Here is a 19,247-nt window from a genome sequence, read left to right as displayed (position 1 = left end):
TCTCAGAACGAGTGGTCCAAAAATGGCTACCACACAAAAGCCAGGAAGAGGACCCCTTTAAATAGCGCCCCCCCAGCCCCACAGCAACTGGGAAGCATTGCAGTCAACCTGTCGTTGGTAGCGCCAGTTGGAAAGGAGGGGGGCGCCACTGAATTTCCTGTCCGGGGCACCCCAAGGGCGTTGCACTCTCGAATGTCATCAAGATCTGCGTGCGCAGGGGATCGGGCGGTATTGTTTCGCGCTGCCGCAAAATGTCCGGTCAATTTCGCGAGAGGCGCAGATATCACCGCACCCAGGCGCTAGTTGGTTTGCGCCACACTTAGCGCCTTCTTAAGGCACTAACGGGTGGCGCTACCAACTGAATTTTTCCCCCAGAATGTTTAAAAATAAGAGTGCAACAGAAAATGGGGCCAAAACAAGGAGAAATGGTAAAAAGACAAAGTTAAAAGCTCTATATCTGAATGCACGCAGCATTCGTAACAAGATAGATGAGTTGACGGCACAAATAGATACAAATGGGTATGATCTGATCGCCATTACAGAGACGTGGTTGCAAGGTGACCAGGGCTGGGAACTGAATATCCCAGGGTATTTGACAATTCGGAAGGATAGACAGAAAGGAAAGGGAGGTGGGTGGCTTTGTTAGTAAAGGATGGGATCAGTGCAGTGGTGAGAAGTGATATTGGCTCGGAAGATCAAGATGTAGAATTGGTTTGGGTGGAGATAAAAAATAATATGGGGAATAAGTCTCTTGTGGGTGTAGTCTATAGGCCCCCGAACAGTAGCAATAATGTTGGACAGAGTATAAATCAACAAATAATGGAGGCCTGTAAAAAAGGTACGGTAATAATCATGGGTGATTTTAATCTCCATATTGATTGGACAAATCAAATTGGCCATGGTAGCCTTGAGCAGGAGTTCATAGACTGTATCCAGGATGGTTTCCTAGAACAGTATGTAATGGAACCAACCAGGGAGCAGGCTATTTTGGATCTCGTACTGTGTAATGAGACAGAATTAATAAATTATCTCATAGTAAAGGATCTTCTAGGAAAGAGTGATCATAACATGGTTGAATTTCAAATTCTGTTGGAGGGTGAGAAAGTTGTATCTCAAACCAGTGTCCTGATCTTAAACAAAGACAATTACAATGGCATGAGGGCAGAACTGGCTAAAGTGGACTGGAAAAATAAATTAAAAGGTAAGACAGTTGAAATGCAGTGACAGGCATTTAAGGAGATATTTCATAACTCTCAACAAAAATATATTCCAGTGAGGAGGAAAGATTTTAAGACAAGGGAGCACTATCTGTGGCTAACTAAGGAAGTAAAGGATGGTATCAAATTGAAAACAAAGGCATACAATGTTGCCAAGATTGGTGGGAGGCCAGAGGATTGGGAATTTTTAAAAAACCAGCAAAAGATGACTAAAAAAATAATAAAGAGAGAGAAGATCAATTATGAGAGTAAAATGGCAAGAAATATTAAAACAGAAAGTAAGAGCTTCTACAGGTATATAAAAGGAAGAGAGTAGATAAAGTAAATGTTGGTCCCTTAGAGGATGAGAATGGGGAATTAGTAATAGGGAACGGGGAAATGGCAGAGACTCTGAACAAATATTTTGTATCTGTCTTCATGGTAGAAGGCACTAACAACATCCCAATAATGGATAATCAAGGGGCCACAGGGAGGGGGGAACTAAAGACAATCACTATCACTAAGGACTTGGTAAAATAATGGGACTAAAAGATGACAAGTCCCCTGCACCAGATGGCCTGCATCCCAGGGTCTTAAAAGAAGTGGCTGCAGAGATAGTGGATGCATTGGTTGCAATATACCAAAATTCCCTGGACTCTGGAGAGGTCCCAGCGGATTGGAAAACTGCAAATGTAACACCCCTACTTAAGAAAGGAGGAAGACAGAAAGCAGGAAACTATAGACCAGTTAGCCTAACATCTGTCATTGGGAAAATGCTGGAGTCCTTCATTAAGGAAGCAGTAGCAGGGCATTTGAAAAATCATAATGCAGTCAAGCAGAGTCAGCCTGGTTTTATGAAACCAATTTGCTGGAGTTCTTTGAGGATGCAACGAGCAGGGTGGATAAGGATGAGCCAGTGGATGTGGCATATTTGGATTTACAGAAGGCATTCGATAAGGTGCCACATAAAAGATTATTGCATAAGACAAGAGCTCACGGAGTTGGGCATGGATAGAGAATTGGCTAACTAACAGAAAGCAGAGAGTCGGGATAAATGGGTAATTTTCTGGTTGGCAAACGGTAACTAGTGGGGTGCCACAGGGATCGGTGCTGGGGCCTCAACTATTTACAATCTACATTAATGACTTGGATGAAGGGACTGAGTGTAATGTAGCCAAGTTTGCGGATGATACAAAGATGGGTGGGAAAGCAAGTTGTGCAGAGGACTCAAAGAATCTGCAATGGGATATAGACAGGCAGTGAGTGGGCAAACATTTGGCAGATGGAGTACAAAATGTGGGAAAGTGCAAGGTTATCCAGTTTGGCAGGAAAAATAAAAAAGCAAATTATTATTTAAATGGAGAAAGATTACAAAATGCTACAGTTCAGAGGGACCTGGGGGTCTTTGTGCATGAAACACATAAAGTTAGCATGCAGGTATAGCAAGTAATCAAAAAGGCAAATGGAATATTGGCCTTTATTGCAAGGGGGTTGGAGTATAAAAGCAGGGAAGTCCTGCTACAACTGTACAGGGTATTGGTGAGACCACACCTTGAGTACTGCGTACAGTTTCGGTCTCCTTATTTAAGGAAGGATATACTTGCATTGGAGGCAGTTCAGAGACGATTCACACGATTGATTCCTGAGATGAGGGGGTTGACTTATGAAGAAAGGTTGAGCAGGCTGGGCCTATACTCATTGGAAATGAGAAGAATGAGAGGTGATCTTATTGAAACATATAAGATACTGAGAGGGCTCGACAAGGTAGATGCAGAGAGGATGTTTTCCCTCATGGGGAAATCTAGAACTCGGGGGCATAGTTTCAGAATAACTATGCCCCTTTTAGAACTGAGATGAGGAGGAATTTCTTCTCTCAGAGGGTCGTAAATCTGTGGAATTCTCTGCCCGAGAGCCGCATAGGCTGGGTCATTAAATACATTTAAGGTGGAGATAGACAGATTTTTGCAAGATAAGGGAGTGAAGGGTTATAGGGAGCGGGCTGGGAAGTGGCTTTGAGCCCTAGATCAGCCATGATCTTATTGAATGGCGGAGCAGTCTCGAGGGGCCAAGTGGCCTATTCCTGCTCTTATTTCTTATGTTCATATGTTCTTATGTTCCAGGCACCGGTAATGGATCCAGAAAGGGAAGTATTGATATGGGTTTTCTAATATGCCATGACATTTATGGAAGCATTTTTCATATCTATTTCTTTTCGAACAGAGAATGGCTCAGTTTAAAGCAGTGCCAACAGCAACTATCACAATTATTAGACTGAAACGTAAACTGACATTTGTTCAAGGAAAGACAGAATGCATAAAACAACGACAAAAGGACTGCTAATCCTGTTAGGCCAGACTGTAGGAACTTCCAACACTGCAGCATTATCCACATCTGAGTCACCAGATTGTACATGAATGCTGGGCTGGTTCTGTATTCGGGTGGGACAGTTGAACATGCTGTGTGATATTAGTAACAAAAGCATTAAAAAAATGTATTCTAACAAAGGTGTAAACCACTTGGATAAACATCTGTGTCAAAATAACAGACAGAGGAATTTCATATAAATATGTTAACATGTTAATTCTTAATATGGCACAGTACAATTTCAACCCCCAAGAAATTAGCAGTAAATTTTCATGAGTTTGCAATATGTTTATAACTGTTAAGGAGAATGTTTATCTAAACATAATAGATTGTTTCCACCAATATAAATACTAGGGAAAATCCTCTTTATTTCATAGTGGTACTGGGGAATGAAAAATAGTAAAAGGCACAGATTGTCAATCTTCCCAAAACAGACACTGAAAAATACAAAAAATGATTTCTTATATTTGATACATATTTTAAATTATATAATATTTTTTGTACTTGAGCATCACAGAAATAATGACTTGAACATCCTGTTCCTAATTACATTACAAAGATGTCACCTTTATTATTACAGGTCAGGAAGAACACACGAGTATTATAACCAAGTAAAAAAAACTGTGCAAAACATCCTTCTTGTCAGCTGACAGTGTTATAACCTTGTCTGGTCTATTGTATTTTTCTATAAAGGTTTCCATAAAATCTATAAATGATGCAAAGCTGCCTGACAAAACATAATCAGAAACGCTTGGAAGTGAGAAAAGTAGCAACACGAACATTATATTATAAAAACACAAGGAAAATCAAAAACTGTAACACATTCAAGGATGAAATTCAAAACTATTACTGAGAATTACAGTTTTTATAATATCACCTGAAGGTCATGAGTGTGTTAGAGCCTTGTGGTGCACTCCAGGTTATGTATTAAAGACTAATACAAAATACTACAGATGCTGGCAATGTGAAATAAAAACAGAAAATGCTGGAAATACTCAGCAGTCAGGCAGCATCTGTGGAGAGAGAAACAGAGTTAATGGCCCATATCTTCTGATGTCTACGGGTGGGTACGCGCTGTGTACACACCCGTGAGGACATCGGAAATGCCGGTTTCAGGCATGCGAAGCGCATGCACTGAAAACCGGCATTTCCGATCTGTCAAGAATGCTCTTGACAGATCGGACGCCTGCCCTGGAGAAGGGTCTCTGCGGGCAGAGAGTTCTGCTTTCTGCAGATCCTCCGCCCTCTGAAATCACTTAAAAATCTTACGCCTGGTAAAAACAGGCGTAAGGCCTGCTGTTATCAGCATAAAAGTTGAAAAAAGTAAAACAAAACAAAAAAATGTTTTCACTCATTCATAATTTAAAAATACTTTTTAAAAAGGTAAGTTTATTTTTAGCCCCATAAAAACTTTAATTATTTTTTTCAAAAAATGCAATTTTTGTTTAAAATATTAAATTTAATGTAATTTTAACTCATTTTAAAAATGTGATTTAAAAAATTTTTTATTTAATGTTTTAGTGTCTTTTTGGGGTGATCCCCATTCATATATTTGAGGGGTCTATCTGTCAAAAGTATGAAGGGAGATTCCCTTCTCCTATTGGCTGGCCTGGTCCACATGATCTCAGGAACGCTTGCAAACTGCCTGCGCCCCTGGGATACGTGGGCCCTGCGCATTTCAACTGTGGAGAGGTCCAGGAGCGGAAGTGTCCGGACCTCGGGAGCCCTCAGGTAAGTTCGTAGATTTTTTTCCGATAGGAAGCATCAGCACGCAGGAAGCCTCCTATCGGAAATTACGGGCCAGAGTTTCACCTTTTGTCAGAACTGGAAGAAGTTAGAGATTTAACAGTTTTTAAGCAAGTACAGAGCCAGGGAAAGAAAGATGGCGGGTGGGGGGGGGGGTGGGTGGACTTGGGGCAGAAGGGTGGAGGGCAGGACTCATTAAATGACAAAAGAGATGATGGAGTTGAAGTCAGATTGGTTTGAAAATTACGTATCAAAATAGTTCTTCTGATGCAGATTAAATCTAACGTTTACTGGCTATAACTTGTGCAATGGTAGAAAGTAGATGCACATGACACATGATAACATTTTATACACAGAGGCCTTTGAATACGGAAGTTATATAAGTGTGCAGTAGACTTGCAGTAGATGGATTAGAATGTAGGTGGAGCTTTCAATATTTTCATTTGAGGTACTGTGCTGATAACCCCAGAGTAAACTACTTGCAGTGTGCTTTTTCATATAAATGTATTGTTGAGTACGATCTGCAGTTATGCCTGCAGCGCTGTGGGTAACCAAAACTATTTATCAAGAAATGAGTCAAATGAAAAGAGAAGGAAAAGATCTTTACTTCCATTAATGCGCACCATATCTGCTAATTTGTGCAAACTCGTGCACTGCCCTCCCAGCTGCAAGTAATGTTAACTCCTGGGGAAGGCAAGAAACAGAAAAAAATTCCTGTGGCCAAGATGCAGGAGACCATGATTCCCATAAGACATTGCTAATTCATACACACCCTGATAGTCCCCAATGCCATGGTGCATCAGGAACTGGGCATGTTCCTTCCTAAAAGACTGTAGCCTATCCATACATTCACTGGCAATCTGTCCTGGGGCAACAATCCTCTGAGACAAGAAATACCTCCCAGCATCTGATCTATGTTTTTTTTATCAGCATGCCCTCTGATTGCACTGTCTCTATCCATTTCAAATAATGCATTCAAATCTACTACATCCAATAACACGGTGTGAGGAGCCTCTCCCGCCAGGAAATTGTTGGTGTCTTTCCACACTTCCTGTCCCCACAATTTTCAATCTTGCCTCTGGCTGGATTTTGTAAAATCTGCCCCTATGAATGTGGGCAGGCAATTCGACTGCAGTAGGCAGCGTAGCTAAGCCCTGATGCAGTCTTCACCTGACAGGCACATATCAGGGGATTTTGGATGGTGATCAGGAACTTGAACACTGAGAGAACCTTTCCTTTCCCTAGACTAGGGATGCTGGGACCATTTGCTGCACCACAACTGCTGTCTCAGCTGAGATCACCTAACTCAGCACAGAACAGGGATCAAAGCTCCGAGGATCGTCTGGTCAGTGTGGTTTCATACAGCATCAGGTGATGCCTTCACCCGTACAACATGGATCAGTGTTTTCTCTTCTGTAAATGTTGACTGTTATTACAATGAGATATGGCATGGTTAGATATTTTTTACATTCCTAGTGCTCCTTGATTTAATTTCCGCAATTTGTTTGCCAACTACAGCAGCATTTTCAGAATTTAACAAACACACAACAAGGCCTCTCTCTGGGTCCTGTTTGTTATTTCCCCCTCAGTTTTTCTGTATTAAAAATGCTGGCCTAGAAGTTGAACTGCGACATGAAAGTTGCCGGTGTCACTGCTCCCTCGGGTTAACGGCCGCTGAAAATGGTCGCGCCGGTAGGAGTGAAAAATTCGTGCTGGGGACTAAAGATTTTTAGCCCAGCACTAAATTGACTGTATAACGCCCTCCTGGTGGCATTAGTCGAGGCATCAGTGCCGAATGTGACGTCCAGACGCGGCGTTCCATCTTCCAACAGCCTCTGGAAACGAGGCTATGATTTTGCTAGGCATTGTGGGATATTAAAAATGCAATGCATTTTCGGTTACTTAAACTTCTGAACTGATAAAAATAGAAATGAAGTAAAAAAATGCAGTTTTCAGCCCTTACAGCTCTATTGTCTTTTTAAAAAATTCCCAAATGTGTGTCTTCAGCTCTTAACATTGAATTCCCTTCTGCACCTCAAAAAATGGGAAATGTGCTTCAGCACTAACACAAATGGCTCAGCAAGCCAGGGTAGGGGCACCCAGGGTCTCACACACAGCATTCCAGCTTTGTGCAGGAGGTCAACACTTCAAGAGAGGTCCTCTACCCACAGGGGCCAGGAGGCCCTCCAGAAAGAACGATGTGAAACCACATCACCGAGACCATCACTGCCAGCAGTGTTGCCCCCCCACCAACTGGCTCCAGTGCCCAAAGAAGCTTCATGACCTCAGACCAGTGGTCAAGGACAGTGAATACATCTTCAAAAGCTGTCTCCTACCAACTGCATCACTAGCCTCACACACTGCTCAATGCATGACTCACCCACTCCCGCCCCCTCCCCCCGCCAATCGCTCGCCTACCAACAATCTCAACCAATCATGAGGCACACCTCCCATTCCTAGCTTCACCTCACCCCCCTTGGAGGAGACGGTGCTGGCCATTCTTGGCAGGGGCATGGCTGCGCCCTTGCGGGGGGTGGGGTGGGGTGCAGGGGGGAAGAAGAAGAATTCCACCAGCCATGCTGCGGCCACTGGGATAGCACTGCATGACATCAGTAGGATAGGCAAAGGCACACATCAGACAGTCACGAAGGGAATGCATATGGGTGATGAGTTGATTTCTTGATGTTATATTGGATGGATAGATGTAAAAAGTTGGATTGGAAAGTTTGCTTTGTGGTGGCTTTTATGTCAGCATTGTGGCCAAGAGGACGCTGTGATGGTCAGTAACAGAGGGAAGGGAAGGTGTGGGACAAATGTTGAAAGGAGAATGGGCTTGTGGTCACTGGTACCACAGGCAGTTCATTCCATCCCGTATATCCCGGACAGAAAGGGGCTGTCTGCATTGCATCCTTGCTTCTGATTTTTCCTTTTCTGTTTCTTCCTCTTCTGCATCTTCCTCTTCCCTCTGTGAGTGGATGCTGTAAACTTGAAATAAAAGCATAAAATGCTGGAAATACTCAGCAGGTCAGGCAACATCTTGACCTGAGTCATGGGCCGCGATTTTGCCGACCTCAGCAGGTCCAGTGCGGGCGGTGTCGATAGCGGGTCCCGACCCCACTGCTGGCTATATCCTGCAGTCTGAAGTGAATTTACCGTGACTGGGCTTGTTAAGCCTGCCCAGCGCATTTCCCGGCCAATTAGAGGAAGCGGGTCTGGTGACATCATTTCATGACGCGTCATCAGCCGGTTTCCTTAAAGGGACCATGGCCAACTTTATTTTGACAATTCTGCTGTCGGTGTTCTACAGCATTGAGGTGCTGCAAACATTGACAATCATTGCACAAAGGAATAGGGCTGCACCCAGGCTTTGCCATGACTCCCTCCATATGCTTATGGAGGGAGTCACAGCATGCAGGGAGGTCCTCGTCCCTTCCCATGGGCAGAAGACACCTCCCCAGGAGATCAACACAGCCAGCTTGCACATTTCAGAGGAGGGCATAAGCAGGGATTTGGTCAGAAGGACCTGGGTGCAGTGCCACAAATGTTTCAATTATCTCAGTAGATCAAGAAACGTTAGTTCAAAGCCACACTCCACCTAATCCTGCTGTGCCTCTCATCACATCCACATCACTCTGCCTTCCCTACCCTACTCCTGCACATCCTTACTCACACCAACTTACCTTGCACCTCCACCCATCCCTCTCTATCTAAATTATCACATCCCTATCTCACAAACCACCCCTCACACTCACCCTCATCCTAGTGCAATCATACCAACTAACAACACACAAGGGTAGGCACTTGGGTGTTTTATGCAATGTTCATGTAAAGTTTCTGTTAATATGCTGTCAAACATTGAAACCTTTATTTTCAACACTTTGTCTTCTTGGACAGATTAGTGTGCACCTTTGGAAGTGGCTTAGTGAGTTGCAGTGAATGGTAAGTTTTAACAGTACCCCCCACAATGGTCATGAGTGTGAATGGAATGGCTTGGGCATTGTAGGGATGCTTTATGGTGTTGGTGTGGGGTGGTCCCAACCCGGCGCATCATGTGGCAGTCAGGGTGTACAGCGTCACGAGAAGTAAATCTGGCCATGGTGAGGCCATCCCTGGCCTCCCGGGCAGCAATGTACTCAGGTGCTGATGCCCTCTGTCCTGTGCAGCATCAGTTGATTGCAGAGAAGGTTGGTGTTGTTGGTGCTGCTGGTGTGCCTGGTGCTGCTGGTGTTGGGGCTGATCGTGATGGGATTCTGAGGACCAAGGTGAGAGAGTATAAAGGGCACTCATGCTGATGGAATAGATGGAAGGTGAAGTAGAGAAGACAGAAGTGATCTGTGAATGGTGAGAGAGGTAATGAGGTCAGACTGGATGGAGACGTGTGTAAAGACTTGCAGCATGGTGAACCTGCTGTGGAAATGCAGTGAAGAAGAGCTTGTGACTGAGGGAAGATATCTCTGTAAGGTGGAAGCTTTTACTTTACATTTGAAGCAGTCAACTCAACAGCTGATTCAATGGCCACTGAACTCCTGCCTCAGCTTGACAGACGTGGTCCATGACCAACATGGACCCTGTGGGCAAGCTGTCAAATGCTATAAAGAGCTGAAAATCATTCTTAAGTGGCTCTAAACAAGCCATTAATGACCTGAATTGGATCGCCCGCCGCTGCCTGTCGTGTCTGCTCAGCACTGACAGACCCGACTTCGGGAAAGGTGCATGGCGGCGGGTTGAAAGCGGGTTCCTGACCTGTTGTCAAAAATATAAAATTTCCCACCTGACCCACCACCAATCCTGCCCGCTGACCCCCATTTAATTCTGGCCATGAACTCTGTTTCTCTCTCCACGGATGTTGCCTGACCTGCTGAGTATTTGCAGCATTTTCTGTCTTCTCAGCGACCTTCCTTTATCTTCCAAGGCCTTGCAAGCATCCAGCAGCACTCCCTGTACACTTAAAAAACTTAAAAAATATATTGCAGCAAGCTGCTACTTCAATAAAACCAAAAAAATCCAGTCCAAAAGCTTAAATGCAAACTTACTTGAAAGATGTGTGTGTCCCTTTAAGAGGTGCTGACAGTGCCTCTGTCAGTCTGCTGCACGCTGGGTTTTCATGGCGAGCTTAGGACCCAGTGCTGAACTCAGCGCTAAGGTCAATGTTCACCAAGGTGACATTAAGTCAGCGTGCAACACTGACCGACGTCACTAGTTGATGGTACAAGGACTAGGGGACCCAGATTTAAGGTTTTGGGCAAGAGATACAGGGGGGATGTGAGGAAAAACTTTATTACGCAGCAAGTAGTGAGGACCTGGAACTCGCTGCCGATGGAAGTGGTGGAAATGGAGACACTCAATGTTTTCAAGGGGAGACTGGATAGGCAGTTGAGGGAAATAAACTTGCAGGGCTATGGGGATAGAGCGGGGGAATGGGAATGACTGGATTGCTCTACAGAGAGCCGGCACAGACTCGATGGGCCGAAGGGCCTCCTCCTGTGCCGTTATGACTCTATGACCGCTCCCTAATTTAAATTTGCAGGGCAATCGCTCTTACCAGAAGCGCTGCCGGATCTCAGAAAATGGCAGACGATGCGAGACCTGCCACCAGCTGGCAAAAGGGCAGCGGCCTCCGCCGTCTTTTCGCTACATTTTGACGGTAGCGAGTGTCGCAAAGCACCTGAATTTTTAGCCCGCTATCTTCTCTCCTTTGTTGAATATATCTTTCTATCTGTCTCTTTCTTCACTCATCCTTTTCTTTATCATTCATTTTATTTTCTCATTCAGCTTTTCATTCCACTTGCCTTACTTTTCTTTTTCTTTTGCTGAATTGTCTCTTTATTTCCTTATCACACTCTTGTTTTTCTTTATTTTGCTTTCTTTCTATTTTGCTGCCCTTGCAATCTACCAGCTGCATTTCTTGGCACACTCTGACTCTAATTCCATGAACTTCCAAATGCTCCCTTCCTTATCTCTAAGGCTGTATCCCTGCACTGTCTCAGTTATTTCTTTTTCCACTTCCAGGTTCTGTCTTTAGGATCTGCTGACTATACCTGTTGCCACCTCCAGGTCCTGTCATTCTCCCTCTCTCAGCTATAGGGTAGATTTTCCACAATAGGCACTCCTGGAGCAGGTACCATGAGCAGCGGGCCACCCGGTCATCATACTCTGCATGGGAATTCCCAACTTAACATTTTGGTTTGGCCCTTATTCATTGAAAGCTCCTGCTCGTATAGCAGGCTATCTTTAGGAGCTCACAGGCAAAGAGGGAGGATTTATAGCAGCACTGCAACTATTTAAAGGGTTGCAACACCCACTTGGCAGCAACCGGAATATCTAAGAACATAAGAAATAGGAGCAGGAGTAGGCCATATGGCCTTTTGAGCCTGTTCCACCATTCAAGAAGATCATGGCTGATCTTCAACCTCAACTCCACTTTCCTGCCCGAACCCTATATCCCTTGATTCCCTTAGAGTCCAAAAATCTATCGCTCTCAGCCTTGAATATACTCAACAGCATCCACAGCCCTCTGGGGTAGATTCATAACCCTCTGAGTGAAGAAATTTCTCCTCATCTCAGTCCTAAATGGCCGACCCTTTATCCTGAGACTATGCCCCCTGGTTCTAGGGGAAACAACCTCTCAGCATCTAACCTGTCAAGCCCACTCAGAATCTTATACGTTTCAATGAGATCACCTCTGATTCTTCTAAACTCCAGAGATTATACGCTCATTCTACTCAATCTCTCCTCATTGGACAACCCTCTCATCCCAGGAATCAATCTAGTGAAGCTGGGGAAGTTATGGAGCGCACACGGACCCCTGGCTTTGCAGATACAGCAGTGGAGATGCTGCTGCATAGGATGGTTGCAAAGAAGGTTGGTGTTTGACACGCCAGGGTATCATCCTAAGAGGAAAGCAGGACAGGCTGCCTAGGAGGTAGTGCTGAAGTCAGTGCCGTCTCCAGTACCCCACTGTGCTCTTGGTTACTAACCAGCTGCACAGTTTTGGAGAGAAGCCTTTTCTGTTCATGGGGCATGGCATTGTTTGGAGGGCAAAGGATGGTCGCATGGGCACCATCATTGACCCCCTGTACTTTCGGAACCTGTACTGCCATGCTATTGCTTTTCAGTAGGATAGGTGCTGAAAGTATTTGTCCTGCTGAACAATGTATCAATCATCTTCTTCATGCATTTATGTATTGCAAGTTGTCTTACGTTGCAGATATTCCCTGTGATAGCCTGGAAGGGGTTGGTAGAATAAAAGTTGAGGGTGGTAGTGACCTTTAGAGCTACTGGCAGTGTCCTCCCTGTATACAGGTTGGCTGCAGGTCTCCTTGTAGCAAATGGCACAACGCTGCAACTGCCCCCCACCCCCCCACACCCACCTGCTGAAGCATAGTTCTCATATATTACTTTCAGGCAGCTGTGTCTGGGCCCATAGATACAGTTCCTAAGGCAATGGCTGGTGTGAAGAAGATCTACCTAGTATCCCTTCTTTAGTTGTCTTTTTCCTCTTCTATCAAATCAAGTAGGTGGGGAGCACGAAATCCCATGCCCAAAGCTTGCAATGCACAAAGAAAACAAAGCAAGATAGTTGTATATCTTTAAAAAATTACTTCATGAGTTTCATCGCTCCACCATTGGCGGTCATGCCTTCAGCTGCCGAGGCCCTAAACTCTGGAATTCCCTCCCTAAACCTCTCCGCCTCCCTACCTCTCTCTCCTCCTGTAAGACGCTCCTTACAACCTACCTCTTTGATCAAGTCCTAATATCTCCTTATGTGGTTTGGTGTCAAATCTTGTCTGGTAATGCTCCTGTGAAGTGCCTTGGGATGTTTTACGATGTTAAAGGCGCTATATAAATACAAGTTGTTGTTGTTGTTGTAGGCGACACTGTTGCTCGTAGAATCGGTGCTGGTGAAATCTTCCACTCGCCAACAATACTCTTGTTAATGTATGATTAACGAAGCACATTTTGTGTGGGAGACATGGAACTGGAAATGGAATGGTGCACATTACGAGCTGGACCCAGTGACTTCAATAAGTCAGAATTTTCTGGTTCCTGCTCACATGATGATCACCAGCGGAACTGTTTCCCTTGGCCTGGTCCAGCTGATTAACACGGATACAGTACATACATTTCCTGTTACTGTTGACATGCCCAGAATAGCTGCTGCTGGATCAGCCATGAAAACAGAGCTTTGTAGGTTTGAAATTTTACTCACTGTGTTAAAATGACTAGAGAGCTACCAAATCAACAGCTACATTTTGTTTTTCATTATTTGTACTGAGGTAAGTTTTGAAGTCAGTTCTTTACTTAATATGCCTATTATTTAAAATTATTGCAGATGGAGTGATATACAGCCAGAAAGACAGGAGCAGCTTAGAGCAGGATGCCTATTGCAATGTAGACTGATAATGCAGTGATATTCAGCTATTCCTGGTAAAACAAGATAGTGTACTGGTCTATTATTCCCTTTAATTATATTCTGTATGTCATCTGAAAAGATATCCAGCAACACCTGAATAGCATGTCTGCACAAATAATAGGGGCACATAAGGTACAAAAACACAAGTTTGGTCTCGTAAATCAGCTTAAAATTATAGGCCAGCATTATACAGAATCATTTCCCATTACACATTAAATTCTGACTAAAAGAATCAGACGTGTGCACACATTAAAAAGATGCTACATTTGGCTTCTTACATTTTCTTTAATAAAGTTTTCAGCTGTTGTATTGTGGTTATTGTATTGTGAAAAGTTATCAGTGCATCTAAAGGGCAACGTGAATTTGTAATGACTTCAGAAATTTTTATCAGAATATTGCGCAACAAGTACTAATTGTCATTAAAGAGATAAAAGTTGACACATATATAGCGCAGCAGTGGCCAAACCAGCATCTTATGAACTGCATGCAGCTCTTGTGTGGCTGAAATGTGGTTTTTTGAAAGCTTTGCTTTGCTGCCCTGCCCATTTGCTTAGTCCTGCTAGAGGGAGGTGCAGAAAAACAAAGGAGCCAATCAGGCAGAACAAAGCAGCAGCCTACCTCACATTGTGACCCGGCTAACTTAGATAAATTGTGGTATTTGTATTATATGAATTATTTACCGCTGAGTGCATAGTAAAAACTAATGGCATCCTCAGCTATGTTGCAAAAAGGCGATGAAGATAAGGATACTAAACTCAGAAATCGGCCTGATTTTAATCCAACTTGCCCAGCGGGAATGGGGTGCGTGAGTGGTTAAAATAGTGAAAATTGACTGACCTGCTGGAAACCCCCGCCAACCGCCATTTTAACTCGCAAGCTGACTGTGGTGGCAAACACACCCACCAAAAATAGGTTGGTGCCTCATTAATAAATGCAAATCGGGGTCCTATGACTCTGAAGCAATTTTAACTGGGTGGGTCAGAGGTCCCACCCAACGACAAATTTGCTGAGTAAAACCATATGGGATTGGCCTCACAAACTGACTGACATGACTGGAGGATGTATTTAAAGAGGCACTCACCTGCAGGCACTCAATTGTTGGGATCTGTGTGCTTATTGTGATTAATGCATTTCCAAGGCTTGGCGTTTGCTTCTTTCTGATTTTCTCCCTTACACTAATTAAGCACTCACTGATTATCATGGGTGCTGTTTTTACATCATTCCTTTGGAGGGAACAGTGGGAGGAAGAGGAGCGGCAGCAGCAGCCTCAACAACCAGGACAAGCAGCATTCTTTGATGAAGTAATGGAGAGGATTAATGAGGGCAGTGTGGTTGATGTGGTGTATATCGCCTCTCAAAGGCATTTGATAAAGTACCACATAATAGACTTGTAGCAAAATTGAAGCCCATGGGATTAAAGGGGCAGTGGCAGCGTGGATACGGAATTGGCTAAGGGACAGAAAGCAGAGAGTAGTGATGAATGGTTGTTTTTCAGACTGGAGGGACGTATACAGTGGTGTACCCCAGGGGTCAGTATTAGGACCCCTGCTCTATTTGAGATATATATTAATGACCTGGACTTGGGTATACAGGGCATAATTTCAATGTTTGCAGATGATACAAAACTCAGAAATGTTGTAAACAGTGAGGAGGATAGTAACAGACTTCAGGAGGACATGAACAGATTGGTGAAATGAGCAGACACATGGCAGATGGAATTTTATGTAGAGAAGTGTGAAGTGATTCATTTTGGTAGGAAGCATGAGGAGAGGCAATATAAACTAATTGGTGCAATTTTAAAGAGGTTGCGGGAACAGAGAGACCTGGGGGTATACATACACAAGGCATCAAGGGGTATGGAGAAAGAGTGGGACTATGGTATTGAGATAAAGGATCAGCCATGATCATATTGAATGGCGGAGCAGGCTCGAAGGGCCGAATGGCCTACTCCTGCTCCTATTTTTCTATGTTCTATGTTTCGATGTTTCTTTGTGTCAGTCGTGGCTCAGTTGGTAGCATTCTTGCCTCTGAGTCAGAAGGTTGTGGGTTCAAGCCCCACTCCACGGACTTGAGCACAAAAATCTAGGCTGATACTCCAGTGCAGTACTGAGGAAGTGCTGCTCTGTCGGAGGTGCCGTGCCATCTTTTGGAAGCGATGTTAAACCGAGGGCCTGTCTGTTCTCTCAGGTGGATGTAAAAGATCCCATGGCACTATTTTGAAGAAGAACCGGGGAGTTATCCCCAGTGTCCTGGATGAACATCCCTCGATCAACATCACTAAAACAGATTATCTGGTAATTATCACATTGCTGTTTCTGGAAGCTTGCTGTGCACAAATTGGCCGCCGTGTTTCTTACATTTCATCCATGACTACACTTCAAAAAATACTTAATTTACTGTAAAGTGCTTTGGAACATCCGGTGGTTGTGAAAGGTGCTATATAAATGCAAGTCTTTCTTTTTTTCTTTCTTTGAAGGTGGCAGGACAAGTTGAGAAGGCAGTTAAAAAGGCATATGGGATCCTTGACTTTATAAATAGAGGCAGGGAAATTATGCTAAACCTTTATAAAACACTGGTTGGGCCCCAGCTGGAGTATTGTGTCCCATTCTGGGCACCACACTTTAGGAAGAATGTCAAGACCTTAGGGAGGGTACAGAGGAGATTTACTAGAATGGTACCAGGGATGAAAGATTTCTGTTATGTGGAGAGACTGTAGAAGCTGGGGTTGTTCTCCTTCGAGCAGAGAAAGTTAAGGGGAGATTTGATAGAGGTGTTCAAAACCATGAAAGGTTTAGATAGAGTAAATAAAGAGAAAGACTTGCATTTATATAGCGCCTTTCAAAGTGCTTTATAGCCACTGAAGTACTTTTTTTGAAGTGTAGTCACTGTTGTAATGTAGGAAACGTGGCAGTCAATTTGCGCACAGCAAGCTCCCACATATAGTAATGTGTTAATGACCAGTAAATCTGCTTTTAGTGATGTTGATTGAGGGATAAATATTAGCCAGGATACCTCCCCTGCTCTTCTTCGAAAGAATAGTGCCATGAGATCTTTTACGTCCACCTGAGCGAGCAGACGAGGCCTCGGTTTAATGTCACATCCGCAAGACGGCACCTCCGACAGTGCAGCGCTCCCTCAGTACTGCACTGGAGTGTCAGCCTAGATTTTTGTGCTCATGTCTCTGGTGAGGGACTTGAACTTGAAATAAGGAGAACCCGCTTCCAGTGACAGAAGAGGCAGTAACCAGAGGACACAGATTTAAGGTGATTGGCAAAAGAACCAGAGTCGACATGAGGGGAAAAAAATGTATGTAGCGAGTTGTTATGATCTGGAATGCAATGTCTAAAAGGGTAGTGGAAGCAGATTCAATAGTAACTTTCAAATGGGGATTGGATAAATATTTACAGCGCTATGGGGAAACAGCAGGGGAGTGGGACTAATTAGATAGCTCTATCAAAGAGCCAGCACAGGCACGATGGGCTGAATAGCCGCCTTCTGTGCTGTTTCATTCTATGATTCTTAGCAGTAGGTGGGCCTGTCAGAACACTGCACTTCCCTTCTTGCCCTAATCTCTTCTATGATGATCTCCAGAGAGGCTTCAGAGAGCTTTGGGCTTTCCTATGACTCATCTTTCATCAGTTTGTTCCTCCACCACTCCAACAGTGAAATCAGCCAGAAGGAAATGCAACCTCACTTTAAGAGGTGCATTCCCACTTTAAGCAGGCCTGTCAGAAATTGCGCCCTGAAAGTTACCAGTTATGTCAGCGGATCGGGAGGGGTGGGGGTTGGGAAAGAAACGTGTATAGAGTAAGCTAAACAAAAATCACGTCTGTCTTTGGGGGTTAAAGAAATTCTCAGAAAAATAGAAGTTTGAAATCCATATTTATTCACTGCTCGTATGTTTATGTTTTGCGTCATTTAATTTGAGCTTGAATGCACCGCCATATACATTGAGAGAGGGTGGCTGCCATGAACACTCAGCTCTAAAGCAATCAACCAAAGTCTAGCAAAGGATTAAACAGGAAGCAACTCCCACCACAAGCACAAACCTCTGGTGTAATTGGCCACTGGAGCAGAAAATCAGGCAGGGAAGAGCACTCAAGTGCATCAGACGAGTTGCTGCTGCTAAATATGTGAAACTGAGGGAATGTGAGAAAGAAGAATTGAAGAAAAAGGGAAGGTGATGGAGAAAAAAGAAAGACTTGCATTTATATAGCGCCTTTCATGACCTCAGGACATCCCAAAGCGCTTTACAGCCAATGAAGTACTTTTGAAGTGTAGTCACTTTTGTAATGTAGGAAGCATGGCAGCCAATTTGCATGCAGCAAGGTCCCACGAACAGCAATGCGATAATAACCAGAAAATCTGTTTTACTGATATGGATTGATGGACAAATATTTGCCAGGACACCAGGGATAACTCCCCTGCTCTTCTTCGAAATAGTGCAGTGAGATCTTTTACATCCACCTGAGGGAGCAGATGGGGCTTTGTTTTAACAGGAGGACAGCTGAAACCAGTGTAGATGCAGTGTAGATGGAAGCATAAAATTACAATGAGATATTAATAGATTAAGTGACTGGGCAAAATTGTGGCAAATGGATTTCAGATGTGAGGTAAATGTGAGGTCATCCACTTTGGACCTAAAAGGGATAGAAGAAAATACTTTGTAAATGGTGAAAAGCTAAAAACAGTGGCGGTCCAAAGAGACTTAGGGGTCCATGTATATAGATCAGTAAAATGTCATGGACAGGTACAGAAAATAATCAAAAAGGCTAATGGAATTCAGGCTTTTATATCTAAGGAACTAGAATACAAGGGGTTAGAAGTCATGCTACAGCTATAAAAAGCTCTGGTTAGACCACACCCAAAGCAACGTTCCCGCTAAGCTGCGCGATCGCGCAGCTCTCTGCCAGTCCCGCGCAGCCTGGGACTGGCTTCTCCCATGTTAAATTTCGTACATGCGTGAAAATGTGAAGGGGCCACGCTCCCAAAAAATAATTAGGGGAAACATTGACCTGGAGGACTGTGTTCAGTTCTGGGCACCACACCTTAGGAAGGATATACTGGCTTAGGAGGGAGTGCAGCGTAGGTTTACTGGAATGGTACTTGGACTCCAAGGGTTAAATTACAAGGCGAAATGGCATAAACTAGGATTGTATTCCTGGAATTTAGAAGATTTAGGGGTGATTTGATCGAAGTTTTCAAGATGTTAAGGGGAACTGATAGGGTAGATAGAAACTAGGGGACATAGCCTAAAAATTAGAGCTTGGCCTTTCAGGAGTGAAGTTAGGAAACACTTCTACACGCAAAAGGTGGTAGTAGTTTGGAACTCTCTTCTGCAAACGGCAGTTGACGCTGGGTCAATTGTTTTTAAATCTGAGATTGATAGATTTCTGTTAACCAAAGGTGTTAAGGGGTATGGGGCAAAGGCGGGTATATGTAGTTAGGTCACAGATCAGCCATGATCTCATTGAATGGCGGAACAGGCTCAAGGGGCTAAATGGCCTACTCTTGTTCCTATGAATGAG

The sequence above is a fragment of the Somniosus microcephalus genome, chromosome 8 (assembly GCF_052327205.1).
Source record: "Somniosus microcephalus isolate GS21.2 chromosome 8, FLI_Smic_1.0, whole genome shotgun sequence".
NCBI classification, from domain to species: domain Eukaryota; kingdom Metazoa; phylum Chordata; class Chondrichthyes; order Squaliformes; family Somniosidae; genus Somniosus; species Somniosus microcephalus.
This window is presented reverse-complemented; position numbering follows the sequence as displayed.